Raw genomic sequence first — 17,303 nt, 5'->3', positions numbered from 1 at the left:
AGCACAGGTGGCTCAATCAGTCCCTGCTTCAGCACAGGTGGCTCAATCAGTCCCTGCTTCAGCACAGGGGACTCAATCAGAGGCTCAGTCTTTGTGCTTTGTGCTCAGTCCTGTGCTGAAGCTGGGATATCCTGAAAACCTGACCTGTTGGGGGGGGGGGGGGGTGCTCGAGGTCTGGAGTTGAGCTCCCCTGCCTTAAAGCAAGTGGGGATGTACATGTTGTACATACAAAGTAGGGGTGCTGCCTGTTTCTAAATCCTCCGTCCCCACTGACACCATCCCACTTCGACCACTGACTGCCAGATTTCACCGTGAAATCGGCGCAGCGCGCGCAAAAATCCCGCTGGTAATCATTTGCAAGCGGATTTCTCTTCTTTTTTTTTAATGCCCGCCTCCGCGAGTCCCAGATGGAAACGCCTGTACAATCTCGCTACGGGTTTGGAGTTATGTAGGCGCGCCCCGGCGGGTCACCACAATGTAGGGGGGAAGTGACGGGATATGTGACAGGATGTTTGGGTTCGGGGACTCCGTTTGGTATATTTAATACATATTGAATTTGAGTTTTTAAAAGGACAGCGGGCTAAGTATTGCAGCTTTGACATAACCGGGGGGGGGGGGGGGCGGTCCTGGTCATAGGGTGACATGCTCGTTGCTGTGGCAGTGACGTGGTTAATGAGTCAGTTCTTCGTAGGACAGAAGTGACCTAATGACAGTAGGGTTGCCAGGTGTCCGGGATCGAACCGGACCGTCCTGTATTTGGACAATCGGATCAGTAAAAAAGTACAGGTAATACTAGACGTGTGTGTCCGGTATCACCTCTCTGGACATGTATGTGTCCGGTATCACCTCTCTGGACATGTATGTGTCCGGTATCACCTCTCTGGACATGTATGTGTCCGGTATCACCTTTCTGGACATTTATGTGTCCGGTATCACCTCTCTGGACATGTATGTGTCCGGTATCACCTCTCTGGACATGTATGTGTCCGGTATCACCTCTCTGGACATGTATGTGTCCGTTATCACCTCTCTGGACATGTATGTGTCCGGTATCACCTCTCTGGACATGTATGTGTCCGGTATCACCTCTCTGGACATGTATGTGTCCGGTATCAACTCTTTGGACATTGGGACCTGACCGGCTTGAGGGGCCGTGGGGAAAGAGCATGGCAGCTGCTAGAGGGCTGTACTGCTTCCTCCGTCCTGATTGGCTGCATTATTCAGCAGCAGCCAATCAGGTGGAGGTGTCAGAAGCCTGAGGGTGGGGCCAAGGAGAGGAGGAAACATCATGGAGGGGAGTATGTGTGTCTCGCACCTTTCACCAGTGTGTCCAGTATTGTTGGAGAAACCACCTAGCAACCCTAAATGACAGCGACGTGTTTAATGGGTAGGGGGGGAGGGGAAGGGAAGGACATCTGTCCCGGGACTGGTGGGGGAGAGGGTTCAGCTTTCGTGGTCCGAAAGTGGACGTTAGGTCATGTTGGAAGTTGGGCTCAACTTTTGCTCCTGGCTACCAGGGTCGGTCCCCTTCCACCGCCGGCTACAGCCCGGACCCCCCGCTCCACATGCAGAACTCAGGGGAGGTCGGGGGGAAAGGGTGTGAGATAGAAGGGGAAATGAGAGAGTGGGGGAGGGCATGTGAGAGAGAGGTGGGGAGCGAGGGAGATAGAGGGGGGCGAGTGTGAAAGGTGGGGAGGGGGGAGGGTGGGAGAAGAAGGGGATGATAAAAGGGGGAATGAAATAGAGAGTGGAGGGAGGGATTGTGATAGGGGTGGGGAGCGAGGTGAGAGTGAAGGGGGGAGGGTGTGAGAAGGGGATGATAGAAGGGAGAATGAGAGAGAGTGGGGGAAGGGAGTGAGCGAAAGGTAGGGCGAGTGTGAGGGGAGGGAGTGGCGAGTGAGAGAGGGAGGAAGGGTGAGAGAAGTGTGAGAGGGGGAGGAGAAAGTGTTGGTGTGGAGGGAAGAAAGTATGAGTGAGGAGGGAGTTAGAGGGGAGGGTGTGTAAGAGAGGGGGAAGGAGACACACAGTACGGGTAATCGTAATATTGAAATAACTGAACACCTAATGGTAAGCAGTGGTGGGCTGGTACATTTGTTGTGCTTATCTGCAAGGCAGGGTTTGGAGGGTCTGTCCCGTGTAGGAGCAAAGTGACCTAATGACCGTGACATGTTTAATAGTTAAAGGGCCAGTACCACAGTATGGTTTTTAGTGTGTATTAACCTTTTTGGGGCACTGTAGTGCAGGTAAATCTGGCTTCGGGTGCCCTAAATGTTAATAGTGGCTCTCCCCCACATTGAACAAAGTACTGCAAAGAGAAGGAACTCATGAGGTCATCTGCATTTCATCCAAATGTCCCCAGGCCAGCGCAAACTCACACTGTCAGAGGTTACACAGTGGTTAAACGGCAGGAGAGGATTCTGGGTAATGATTAGAGGCATGAGCTATTGTTCTAGTTCATCAAGTGATTGTTTGTGAAACTCTTTTTTCCCTTATATATACACATATATATATATATATATATATATATATATATATATATATATATATATATATATATATATATATATATATTACACACACAAACACACAGAGGGACGTGCAACTGAACACATGAAGTGTGTCACTTTTAGCCTCCTATTTATTGCCTTGAGTGGGTTGTCCTACTCTGTAACTCCATAACCCAAGCTTTGCTATGTAATGCACAAGCAAACACTGTAGGGAAACCCGCATGTTCCAAATAGATAGGAAGCTAAATCTGACCCAGAACATGATTACCCAGAATCCTCACCTGCAGCTTAACCACAGTGTGGCAATAGTGGTGACGCTGGTTTGAGGGCTGGTGGACCAGTATGACTGGTGCACTTCAAGGCTTCCTAGACCCAAATAAGAGTATTTAGAGAGAGGACAAACCCTACAAAATGAAGTACCCTTCCTCATATTGAAGTTAAGGTTGGTTTAAAAAGTAGAACAGGAAGTCACCATGTTGTCACTTTGATGACATCACTGAAGGTACAGGAAGTTACAGGTGTCACACACATCAATGTAATGTCACAGGACTGTCAGCTCTCCCCAGGTGACAGGAAGATACACTGGAGCTACATTGTAACACTGCGGATCCCGCACTGCTGAAGAAGCTCAGTCTGAAACGGAAACGTCATCATATAAAATCCCGCTATTTCCAATCCCCCCCCTCCTGCTTGTCCCTGTCACAGGCAGAGACGTAACTGATATCACAGGAGGGGACCGTGGGACAGCAGAGAGACCCAGGACACTGCGACACACACAGCGAAACCGTCACGTCCAGCACTGGGGAAGATTTAACTTGATTATTTTATTTGATGTCTAGTTCATTCTAGATATGTGAAAGACACAAAGTTATTTCCGGATACGAAAACCTTGCGATTAAACGGTTTATGTAACTGGGGCGGTCTGACTTTATAACGACGCCTGCAGTTGCCTGTGTGACCACACAGTGTCACTATTACTCAACCGGTAACGGAAAACCGTGCTGAACTTTTGAAAGTCTGTTTTTTTTAATGTAAACATGAGCGATTTGTATAGTAATCTGATGCAAAGCAATAGAACACGTTCATTTTCTTAATACGTTGTGTTATTTTCATCAGTTTGGCAGTATTTTAATATATATCAACTTTTCCCAGGCATCCTTATGTGAAGAATAATACAATGAAATTCCACAGTGTGGGTGAGGGGGAGACTGGCACGGCTGCTGCCCGCGCTGTGCTGTGTATACATGTCATGGTGGGTGAGGGGGAGACTGGCACTGCTGCTGCCCGCGCTGTGCTGTGTATACATGTCACGGCGTGTGAGGGGGAGGCTGGCACGGCTGCTGCCCGCGCTGTGCTCTGTATACATGTCATGGTGTAGGAGGGTGTGTGAGGGGGAGGCTGGCACTGCTGCTGCCCGCGCTGTGCTGTGTATACATGTCATGGTGTAGGAGGGTGGGTGAGGGGGAGGCTGGCACTGCTGCTGCCCGCACTATGCTGTGTATACATGTCATGGTGTAGGAGGGCGTGTGAGGGGGAGACTGGCACGGCTGCTGCCCGCATTATGCTGTGTATACATGCCATGGTGTAGGAGGGTGTGTGAGGGGGAGGCTGGCACTGCTGCTGCCCGCGCTGTGCTATGTATACATGTCATGGTGTATGAGGGGGAGGCTGGCACGGCTGCTGCCCGCGCTGTGCTCTGTATACATGTCATGGTGTATGAGGGGGAGGCTGGCACGGCTGCTGCCTGCGCTGTACTGTGTATACATGTCATGGTGTAGGAGGGTGGGTGTGGCTGGCACAGCTGCTGCCCGCGCTGTGCTGTGTATACATGTCATGGTGTAGGAGGGTGTGTGTGGGGGAGGCTGGCACTGCTGCTGCCTGCGCTGTGCTGTGTATACATGTCACGGCGTGTGAGGGGGAGGCTGGCACGGCTGCTGCCCGCGCTGTGCTGTGTATACATGTCATGGTGTAGGAGGGTGGGTGAGGGGGAGGCTGGCACTACTGCCTGCGCTGTGCTATGTATACATGTCATGGTGTAGGAGGGTGGGTGAGGCTGGCACTGCTGCTGCCCGCGCTGTGCTGTGTATACATGTAATGGTGTAGGAGGGTGTGTGAGGGGGAGGCTGGCATGGCTGCTGCCCGCGCTGTGCTGTGTATACATGTCATGGTGTAGGAGGGTGTGTGAGGGGGAGGCTGGCACTGCTGCTGCCCGCGCTGTGCTGTGTGTACATGTCATGGTGTAGGAGGGTGTGTGAGGGGGAGGCTGGCACTGCTGCTGCCCGCGCTGTGCTGTGTATACATGTCATGGTGTAGGAGGGTGGGTGAGGGGGAGGCTGGCACTACTGCCTGTGCTGTGCTATGTATACATGTCATGGTGTAGGAGGGTGTGTGAGGGGGAGGCTGGCACTGCTGCTGTCTGTATTGTACCTGTGCTGTGTATACATATGAGGCTGGCACTGCTGCTGTCTGTGCTGGGGAGGGGGAGGCGGCTGCCACATCATCATAATTAGGCAAATAACCTCCCAAACCTCCCTCTCCTCAGTGAGAGCCCCCCTCCTTTGTCTGAGCCCCCCCACTCCTGTCAGAGCCCCCCACTACAGTCAGAGCCCCCCTCCTCTGTCAGAGCCCCCCCAGCTGTATTTAAAAGTGTGAATGCATCTTTTTTTTTTTTTAGTTTATCTTGTATCTCTGATAATGTCCATTTTTGTATATTTGAATTAAACACAGCGGTCTGATTCTTTCTCTTGTGTTGTTTTTTGGAAGGATGTAGGGGTGAAGCTAGCCCCTCTAAGGCTGGAAAGGGTGATGGGCAAAGAGATGAAGCCTGGCACCTCTAGAGCCTTTTCAGAGATACAGAGCCTGCCACCACACCCTATAACTCTGATCCCACCATATAACCTCACCCTATAACTCCTATATCTCCATATAACCTCTCCCTATAACTCTGATCCCGCCATATAACCTCTCCCTATAACTCTGATCCCGCCATATAACCTCTCCCTATAACTCTGATCCCGCCATATAACCTCTCCCTATAACTCTGATCCCGCCATATAACCTCTCCCTATAACTCTGATCCCGCCATATAACCTCTCCCTATAACTCTGATCCCGCCATATAACCTCTCCCTATAACTCTGATACCGCCATATAACCCCTCCCTATAACTCCTCCTATCTCTCCATATAACCTCTCCCTATAACTCCTCCTATCTCTCCATATAACCCCTGCCTATAACTCCTCCTATCTCTCCATATAACTTCTCCCTATAACTCCTCCTATCTCTCCATATAACCTCACCCTATAACTCCTATATCTCCATATAACCTCTCCCTATAACTCTGATCCCGCCATATAACCTCTCCCTATAACTCTGATCCCGCCATATAACCTCTCCCTATAACTCTGATCCCGCCATATATCCTCTCCCTATAACTCTGATCCCGCCATATAACCCCTCCCTATAACTCCGCCTATCTCTCCATATAACCTCTCCCTAAAACTCCTCCTATCTCTCCATATAACCGCTCCCTATAACTCCTCCTATCTCTCCATATAACCTCTCCCTATAACTCCTCCTATCTCTCCCTATAACCTCTCCCTATAACTCCTCCTATCTCTCCATATATCCTCTCCCTATAACTCTGATCCCGCCATATAACCTCTCCCTATAACTCCTCCTATCTCTCCATATAACCTCTCCCTATAACTCTGATCCCGCCATATAACCTCTCCCTATAACTCCTCCTATCTCTCCATATAACCTCTCCCTATAACTCATCCTATCTCTCCATATAACCTCTCCCTATAACTCCTCCTATCTCTCCATATAACCTCTCCCTATAACTCCTCCTATCTCTTCATATAACCTCTCCCTATAACTCCTCCTATCTCTCCATATAACCTCTCCCTATAACTCCTCCTATCTCTCCATATAACCTCTCCCTATAACTCCTCCTATCTCTCCATATAACCTCTCCCTATAACTCCTCCTATCTCTCCCTATAACTCTGATCCCGCCATATAACCTCTCCCTATAACCCTGATCCCGCCATATAACCTCTCCCTATAACTCTGATCCCGCCATATAACCTCTCCCTATAACTCTGATCCCGCCATATAACCGCTCCCTATAACTCTGATCCCGCCATATAACCTCTCCCTATAACTCTGATCCCGCCATATAACCTCTCCCTATAACTCTGATCCCGCCATATAACCTCTCCCTATAACTCTGATCCCGCCATATAACCTCTCCCTATAACTCTGATCCCGCCATATAACCTCTCCCTATAACTCTGATCCCGCCATATAACCGCTCCCTATAACTCTAATCCCGCCATATAACCTCTCCCTATAACTCTGATCCCGCCATATAACCTCTCCCTATAACTCTGATCCCGCCATATAACCTCTCCCTATAACTCTGATCCCGCCATATAACCTCTCCCTATAACTCTGATCCCGCCATATAACCTCTCCCTATAACTCTGATCCCGCCATATAACCCCTCCCTATAACTCCTCCTATCTCTCCATATAACCTCTCCCTATAACTCCTCCTATCTCTCCATATAACCCCTCCCTATAACTCCTCCTATCTCTCCATATAACCGCTCCCTGTAACTCCTCCTATTTCTCCATATAACCTCTCCCTGTAACTCCTCCTATCTCTCCATATAACCTCTCCATATAACTCCTCCTATCTCTCCATATAACCGCTCCCTATAACTCCTCCTATCTCTCCCTATAACTCCTCCTATCTCTCCATATAACCTCTCCCTATAACTCCTCCTATCTCTCCATATAACCTCTCCCTATAACTCCTCCTATCTCTCCATATAACCTCTCCCTATAACTCCTCCTATCTCTCCATATAACCTCTCCCTATAACTCCTCCTATCTCTCCGTATAACCTCTCCCTATAACTCCTCCTATCTCTCCATATAACCTCTCCCTATAACTCCTCCTATCTCTCCATATAACCTCTCCCTGTAACTCCTCCTATCTCTCCGTATAACCTCTCCCTATAACTCCTCCTATCTCTCCATATAACCTCTCCCTATAACTCCTCCTATCTCTCCATATAACCTCTCCCTATAACTCCTCCTATCTCTTCATATAACCTCTCCCTATAACTCCTCCTATCTCTCCATATAACCTCTCCCTATAACTCCTCCTATCTCTCCATATAACTCCTCCTATCTCTCCATATAACCTCTCCCTATAACTCCTCCTATCTCTCCATATAACCTCTCCCTATAACTCTGATCCCGCCATATAACCTCTCCCTATAACTCCTCCTATCTCTCCATATAACCTCTCCCTATAACTCATCCTATCTCTCCATATAACCTCTCCCTATAACTCCTCCTATCTCTCCATATAACCTCTCCCTATAACTCCTCCTATCTCTTCATATAACCTCTCCCTATAACTCCTCCTATCTCTCCATATAACCTCTCCCTATAACTCCTCCTATCTCTCCATATAACCTCTCCCTATAACTCCTCCTATCTCTCCATATAACCTCTCCCTATAACTCCTCCTATCTCTCCCTATAACTCTGATCCCGCCATATAACCTCTCCCTATAACCCTGATCCCGCCATATAACCTCTCCCTATAACTCTGATCCCGCCATATAACCTCTCCCTATAACTCTGATCCCGCCATATAACCTCTCCCTATAACTCTGATCCCGCCATATAACCTCTCCCTATAACTCTGATCCCGCCATATAACCTCTCCCTATAACTCTGATCCCGCCATATAACCTCTCCCTATAACTCTGATCCCGCCATATAACCTCTCCCTATAACTCTGATCCCGCCATATAACCTCTCCCTATAACTCTGATCCCGCCATATAACCGCTCCCTATAACTCTGATCCCGCCATATAACCTCTCCCTATAACTCTGATCCCGCCATATAACCTCTCCCTATAACTCTGATCCCGCCATATAACCTCTCCCTATAACTCTGATCCCGCCATATAACCTCTCCCTATAACTCTGATCCCGCCATATAACCTCTCCCTATAACTCTGATCCCGCCATATAACCCCTCCCTATAACTCCTCCTATCTCTCCATATAACCTCTCCCTATAACTCCTCCTATCTCTCCATATAACCCCTCCCTATAACTCCTCCTATCTCTCCATATAACCGCTCCCTGTAACTCCTCCTATTTCACCATATAACCTCTCCCTGTAACTCCTCCTATCTCTCCATATAACCTCTCCATATAACTCCTCCTATCTCTCCATATAACCGCTCCCTATAACTCCTCCTATCTCTCCCTATAACTCCTCCTATCTCTCCATATAACCTCTCCCTATAACTCCTCCTATCTCTCCATATAACCTCTCCCTATAACTCCTCCTATCTCTCCATATAACCTCTCCCTATAACTCCTCCTATCTCTCCATATAACCTCTCCCTATAACTCCTCCTATCTCTCCATATAACCTCTCCCTATAACTCCTCCTATCTCTCCATATAACCTCTCCCTGTAACTCCTCCTATCTCTCCGTATAACCTCTCCCTATAACTCTGATCCCGCCATATAACCTCTCCCTATAACTCCTCCTATCTCTCCCTATAACCTCTCCCTATAACTCCTCCTATCTCTCCATATAACCTCTCCCTATAACTCTGATCCCGCCATATAACCTCTCCCTATAACTCCTCCTATCTCTCCATATAACCTCTCCCTATAACTCTGATCCCGCCATATAACCTCTCCCTATAACTCCTCCTATCTCTCCATATAACTTCTCCCTATAACTCCTCCTATCTCTCCATATAACCTCTCCCTATAACTCCTCCTATCTCTCCCTATAACCTCTCCCTATAACTCCTCCTATCTCTCCATATAACCTCTCCCTATAACTCCTCATATCTCTTCATATAACCTCTCCCTATAACTCCTCCTATCTCTCCATATAACCTCTCCCTATAACTCCTCCTATCTCTCCATATAACCTCTTCCTATAACTCCTCCTATCTCTCCATATAACCTCTCCCTATAACTCCTCCTATCTCTCCATATAACCTCTCCCTATAACTCTGATCCCGCCATATAACCTCTCCCTATAACTCTGATCCCGCCATATAACCTCTCCCTATAACTCTGATCCCGCCATATAACCTCCCCTATAACTCTGATCCCGCCATATAACCTCTCCCTATAACTCTGATCCCGCCATATAACCTCTCCCTATAACTCTGATCCCGCCATATAACCTCTCCCTATAACTCTGATCCCGCCATATAACCTCTCCCTATAACTCTGATCCCGCCATATAACCTCTCCCTATAACTCTGATGACGCCATATAACCTCTCCCTATAACTCTGATCCCGCCATATAACCTCTCCCTATAACTCTGATCCCGCCATATAACCTCTCCCTATAACTCTGATCCCGCCATATAACCTCTCCCTATAACTCTGATCCCGCCATATAACCTCTCCCTATAACTCTGATCCCGCCATATAACCTCTCCCTATAACTCTGATCCCGCCATATAACCTCTCCCTATAACTCTGATCCCGCCATATAACCTCTCCCTATAACTCTGATCCCGCCATATAACCTCTCCCTATAACTCTGATCCCGCCATATAACCTCTCCCTATAACTCTGATCCCGCCATATAACCTCTCCCTATAACTCTGATCCCGCCATATAACCTCTCCCTATAACTCTGATCCCGCCATATAACCTCTCCCTATAACTCTGATCCCGCCATATAACCTCCCCCTATAACTCTGATCCCGCCATATAACCTCTCCCTATAACTCTGATCCCGCCATATAACCTCTCCCTATAACTCTGATCCCGCCATATAACCTCTCCCTATAACTCTGATCCCGCCATATAACCTCTCCCTATAACTCTGATCCCGCCATATAACCTCACCCTATAACTCTGATCCCGCCATATAACCTCTCCCTATAACTCTGATCCCGCCATATAACCTCTCCCTATAACTCTGATCCCGCCATATAACCTCTCCCTATAACTCTGATCCCGCCATATAACCTCTCCCTATAACTCTGATCCCGCCATATAACCTCTCCCTATAACTCTGATCCCGCCATATAACCTCTCCCTATAACTCTGATCCCGCCATATAACCTCTCCCTATAACTCTGATCCCGCCATATAACCTCTCCCTATAACTCTGATCCCGCCATATAACCTCTCCCTATAACTCTGATCCCGCCATATAACCTCTCCCTATAACTCTGATCCCACCATATAACCTCTCCCTATAACTCTGATCCCGCCATATAACCTCTCCCTATAACTCTGATCCCGCCATATAACCTCTCCCTATAACTCTGATCCCGCCATATAACCTCACCCTATAACTCTGATCCCGCCATATAACCTCACCCTATAACTCTTATCCCGCCATATAACCTCTCCCTATAACTCTGATCCCGCCATATAACCTCTCCCTATAACTCTGATCCCGCCATATAACCTCTCCCTATAACTCTGATCCCGCCATATAACCTCTCCCTATAACTCTGATCCCGCCATATAACCTCTCCCTATAACTCTGATCCCGCCATATAACCCCTCCCTATAACTCCTCCTATCTCTCCATATAACCTCTCCCTATAACTCCTCCTATCTCTCCATATAACCCCTCCCTATAACTCCTCCTATCTCTCCATATAACCGCTCCCTGTAACTCCTCCTATCTCTCCATATAACCTCTCCCTATAACTCCTCCTATCTCTCCATATAACCTCTCCCTATAACTCTGATCCCGCCATATAACCTCTCCCTATAACTCTGATCCCGCCATATAACCTCTCCCTATAACTCTGATCCCGCCATATAACCCCTCCCTATAACTCCTCCTATCTCTCCATATAACCTCTCCCTATAACTCCTCCTATCTCTCCATATAACCTCTCCCTATAACTCCTCCTATCTCTCCATATAACCTCTCCCTGTAACTCCTCCCATCTCTCCATATAACCGCTCCCTATAACTCCTCCTATCTCTCCATATAACCTCTCCATATAACTCCTCCTATCTCTCCATATAACCGCTCCCTATAACTCCTCCTATCTCTCCGTATAACTCCTCCGATCTCTCCATATAACCGCTCCCTATAACTCCTCCTATCTCTCCATATAACCGCTCCCTATAACTCCTCCAATCTCTCCATATAACCTCTCCCTATAACTCCTCCTATCTCTCCATATAACCGCTCCCTATAACTCCTCCTATCTCTCCATAGAACCTCTCCCTATAACTCCTCCTATCTCTCCCTATAACCTCTCCCTATAACTCCTCCTATCTCTCCATATAACCTCTTCCTATAACTCCTCCTATCTCTCCATATAACCTCTCCCTGTAACTCCTCCTATCTCTCCGTATAACCTCTCCCTATAACTCTGATCCCGCCATATAACCTCTCCCTATAACTCCTCCTATCTCTCCCTATAACCTCTCCCTATAACTCCTCCTATCTCTCCATATAACCTCTCCCTATAACTCTGATCCCGCCATATAACCTCTACCTATAACTCCTCCTATCTCTCCATATAACCTCTCCCTATAACTCTGATCCCGCCATATAACCTCTCCCTATAACTCCTCCTATCTCTCCATATAACTTCTCCCTATAACTCCTCCTATCTCTCCATATAACCTCTCCCTATAACTCCTCCTATCTCTCCCTATAACCTCTCCCTATAACTCCTCCTATCTCTCCATATAACCTCTCCCTATAACTCCTCATATCTCTTCATATAACCTCTCCCTATAACTCCTCCTATCTCTCCATATAACCTCTCCCTATAACTCCTCCTATCTCTCCATATAACCTCTTCCTATAACTCCTCCTATCTCTCCATATAACCTCTCCCTATAACTCCTCCTATCTCTCCATATAACCTCTCCCTATAACTCTGATCCCGCCATATAACCTCTCCCTATAACTCTGATCCCGCCATATAACCTCTCCCTATAACTCTGATCCCGCCATATAACCTCCCCTATAACTCTGATCCCGCCATATAACCTCTCCCTATAACTCTGATCCCGCCATATAACCTCTCCCTATAACTCTGATCCCGCCATATAACCTCTCCCTATAACTCTGATCCCGCCATATAACCTCTCCCTATAACTCTGATCCCGCCATATAACCTCTCCCTATAACTCTGATGACGCCATATAACCTCTCCCTATAACTCTGATCCCGCCATATAACCTCTCCCTATAACTCTGATCCCGCCATATAACCTCTCCCTATAACTCTGATCCCGCCATATAACCTCTCCCTATAACTCTGATCCCGCCATATAACCTCTCCCTATAACTCTGATCCCGCCATATAACCTCTCCCTATAACTCTGATCCCGCCATATAACCTCTCCCTATAACTCTGATCCCGCCATATAACCTCTCCCTATAACTCTGATCCCGCCATATAACCTCTCCCTATAACTCTGATCCCGCCATATAACCTCTCCCTATAACTCTGATCCCGCCATATAACCTCTCCCTATAACTCTGATCCCGCCATATAACCTCTCCCTATAACTCTGATCCCGCCATATAACCTCTCCCTATAACTCTGATCCCGCCATATAACCTCCCCCTATAACTCTGATCCCGCCATATAACCTCTCCCTATAACTCTGATCCCGCCATATAACCTCTCCCTATAACTCTGATCCCGCCATATAACCTCTCCCTATAACTCTGATCCCGCCATATAACCTCTCCCTATAACTCTGATCCCGCCATATAACCTCACCCTATAACTCTGATCCCGCCATATAACCTCTCCCTATAACTCTGATCCCGCCATATAACCTCTCCCTATAACTCTGATCCCGCCATATAACCTCTCCCTATAACTCTGATCCCGCCATATAACCTCTCCCTATAACTCTGATCCCGCCATATAACCTCTCCCTATAACTCTGATCCCGCCATATAACCTCTCCCTATAACTCTGATCCCGCCATATAACCTCTCCCTATAACTCTGATCCCGCCATATAACCTCTCCCTATAACTCTGATCCCGCCATATAACCTCTCCCTATAACTCTGATCCCGCCATATAACCTCTCCCTATAACTCTGATCCCACCATATAACCTCTCCCTATAACTCTGATCCCGCCATATAACCTCTCCCTATAACTCTGATCCCGCCATATAACCTCTCCCTATAACTCTGATCCCGCCATATAACCTCACCCTATAACTCTGATCCCGCCATATAACCTCACCCTATAACTCTTATCCCGCCATATAACCTCTCCCTATAACTCTGATCCCGCCATATAACCTCTCCCTATAACTCTGATCCCGCCATATAACCTCTCCCTATAACTCTGATCCCGCCATATAACCTCTCCCTATAACTCTGATCCCGCCATATAACCTCTCCCTATAACTCTGATCCCGCCATATAACCCCTCCCTATAACTCCTCCTATCTCTCCATATAACCTCTCCCTATAACTCCTCCTATCTCTCCATATAACCCCTCCCTATAACTCCTCCTATCTCTCCATATAACCGCTCCCTGTAACTCCTCCTATCTCTCCATATAACCTCTCCCTATAACTCCTCCTATCTCTCCATATAACCTCTCCCTATAACTCTGATCCCGCCATATAACCTCTCCCTATAACTCTGATCCCGCCATATAACCTCTCCCTATAACTCTGATCCCGCCATATAACCCCTCCCTATAACTCCTCCTATCTCTCCATATAACCTCTCCCTATAACTCCTCCTATCTCTCCATATAACCTCTCCCTATAACTCCTCCTATCTCTCCATATAACCTCTCCCTGTAACTCCTCCCATCTCTCCATATAACCGCTCCCTATAACTCCTCCTATCTCTCCATATAACCTCTCCATATAACTCCTCCTATCTCTCCATATAACCGCTCCCTATAACTCCTCCTATCTCTCCGTATAACTCCTCCGATCTCTCCATATAACCGCTCCCTATAACTCCTCCTATCTCTCCATATAACCGCTCCCTATAACTCCTCCAATCTCTCCATATAACCTCTCCCTATAACTCCTCCTATCTCTCCATATAACCGCTCCCTATAACTCCTCCTATCTCTCCATAGAACCTCTCCCTATAACTCCTCCTATCTCTCCCTATAACCTCTCCCTATAACTCCTCCTATCTCTCCATATAACCTCTCCCTATAACTCCTCCTATCTCTCCATATAACCTCTCCCTATAACTCCTCCTATCTCTCCATATAACCGCTCACTATAACTCCTCCTATCTCTCCATATAACCTCTCCCTATAACTCCTCCTATCTCTCCATATAACCTCTCCCTATAACTCCTCCTATCTCTTCATATAAACGCTCCCTATAACTCCTCCTATCTCTCCATATAACCTCTCCCTATAACTCCTCCTATCTCTCCATGTAACTCCTCCTATCTCTCCCTATAACTCCTCCTATCTCTCCATATAACCTCTCCTTATAACTCCTCCTATCTCTCCATATAACCGCTCACTATAACTCCTCCTAACTCTCCATATAACCTCTCCATATAACTCCTCCTATCTCTCCATATAACCTCTCCCTATAACTCCTCCTATCTCTCCATATAACCTCTCCCTATAACTCCTCCTATCTCTCCATATAACCTCTCCCTATAACTCCTCCTATCTCTCCATATAACCGCTCACTATAACTCCTCCTATCTCTCCATATAACCTTTCCCTATAACTCCTCCTATCTCTCCATATAACCTCTCCCTATAACTCCTCCTATCTCTTCATATAAACGCTCCCTATAACTCCTCCTATCTCTCCATATAACCTCTCCCTATAACTCCTCCTATCTCTCCATATAACCTCTCCTTATAACTCCTATCTTTCCATATAACCGCTCACTATAACTCCTCCTATCTCTCCATATAACCTCTCCCTATAACTCCTCCTAACTCTCCATATAACCTCTCCCTATAACTCCTCCTATCTCTCCATATAACCTCCCTGATGAAGAGTAATCAGCGAGCCGGAGTTGTAACCAGGAGATGTATAGTCAGTGGACCGGAGTCGTAACCAGATGTAGAGTCAGGGAGCCGGAGTCGTAACCAGGAGATGTAGAGTCAGTGAGCCGGTTTTGTAACCAGGAGATGTAGAGTCAGCGAGCCGGTGTTGTAACCAGGAGATGTAGAGTCAGTGAGCCGGAGTCGTAACCAGATGTAGAGTCAGTGAGCCGGAGTCGTAACTGGGAGATGTAGAGTCAGGGAGCCGGTGTTGTAACCGGGAGATGTAGAGTCAGGGAGCCGGTGTTGTAACTGGGAGATGTAGAGTCAGTGAGCCGGTGTTGTAACCAGGAGATGTAGAGTAAGTGAGCCGGTGTTGTAACCAGGAGATGTAGAGTCAGTGAGCTGGAGTCATAACCAGGAGATGTATAGTCAGTGAGCCGGAGTCATAACCAGGAGATGTATAGTCAGTGAGCCGGAGTCATAACCAGGGGATGTATAGTCAGCGAGCCGGTGTTGTAACCGGGAGATGTAGAGTCAGTGAGCCGGAGTCGTAACCGGGAGATGTAGAGTCAGCGAGCCAGAGTCAGAACCAGGAGATGTAGAGTCAGCGAGCCGGTGTTGTAACTGTGAGATGTAGAGTCAGTGAGCCGGTGTTGTAACCGGGAGATGTAGAGTCAGCGAGCCGGTTTTGTAACCAGATGTAGAGTCAGGGAGCCGGTGTTGTAACTGGGAGATGTAGAGTCAGTGAGCCGGTGTTGTAACTGGGAGATGTAGAGTCAGCGAGCCGGTGTTGTAACCGGGAGATATAGAGTCAGTGATCCGGTGTTGTAACCAGGAGATGTAGAGTCAGTGAGCCGGTGTTGTAACCAGGAGATGTAGAGTCAGTGAGCCGGTGTTGTAACCAGGAGATGTAGAGTCAGTGAGCCGGTGTTGTAACCAGGAGATGTAGAGTCAGGGAGCCGGTGTTGTAACCAGGAGATGTAGAGTCAGGGAGCCGGTGTTGTAACTGGGAGATGTAGTGTCAGTGAGCCGGTGTTGTAACCAGGAGATGTAGAGTCAGTGAGCCGGTGTTGTAACCAGGAGATGTAGAGTCAGGGAGCCGGTGTTGTAACCAGGAGATGTAGAGTCAGGGAGCCGGTGTTGTAACTGGGAGATGTAGAGTCAGGGAGCCGGTGTTGTAACTGGGAGATGTGGAGTCAGTGAGCCGGTGTTGTAACCAGGAGATGTAGAGTCAGTGAGCCGGTGTTGTAACCAGGAGATGAAGAGTCAGTGAGCCGGTGTTGTAACCAGGAGATGTAGCGTCAGGGAGCCGGTGTTGTAACCAGGAGATGTAGAGTCAGTGAGCCGGAGTTGTAACCAGGAGATGTAGAGTCAGTGAGCCGGAGTTGTAACCAGGAGATGTAGAGTCAGCGAGCCGGAGCCAGGGAATATCATGAGCTGAACCAGGAAGTAGAGTGGCCATAGTACGGCAGCACAGGAGCTGGAACAACACAACCATCCACCAAGACAGCTAGTGAGTTGTATCGGAGGTTCTGTTCTGGCTGACAGATTCAATCTGTCAGTGGTGACATTGGATATCGAGGCTTGAGCCTCATTACTCCAAGTTCTCTTGTTGAGTGTATTGTCGCACTCTTTAGGAAGCTTCTTGATCTGTGTTACTTGCCACAGTTGAGTTGGTTTCACAGGGTCAGCGCTGTGATGGGTCGTGGGTAGCGGTCGAATGGGTTTGCAGAGATCGCAGCAAGCTTCTTGATCAGCGGATTTGAATTCTGGTC

This window comes from Ascaphus truei, chromosome 6 (assembly GCF_040206685.1).
Source record: "Ascaphus truei isolate aAscTru1 chromosome 6, aAscTru1.hap1, whole genome shotgun sequence".
Taxonomy (NCBI): Eukaryota; Metazoa; Chordata; class Amphibia; order Anura; family Ascaphidae; genus Ascaphus; species Ascaphus truei.
Note: the sequence above shows the minus strand (reverse complement) of the source record.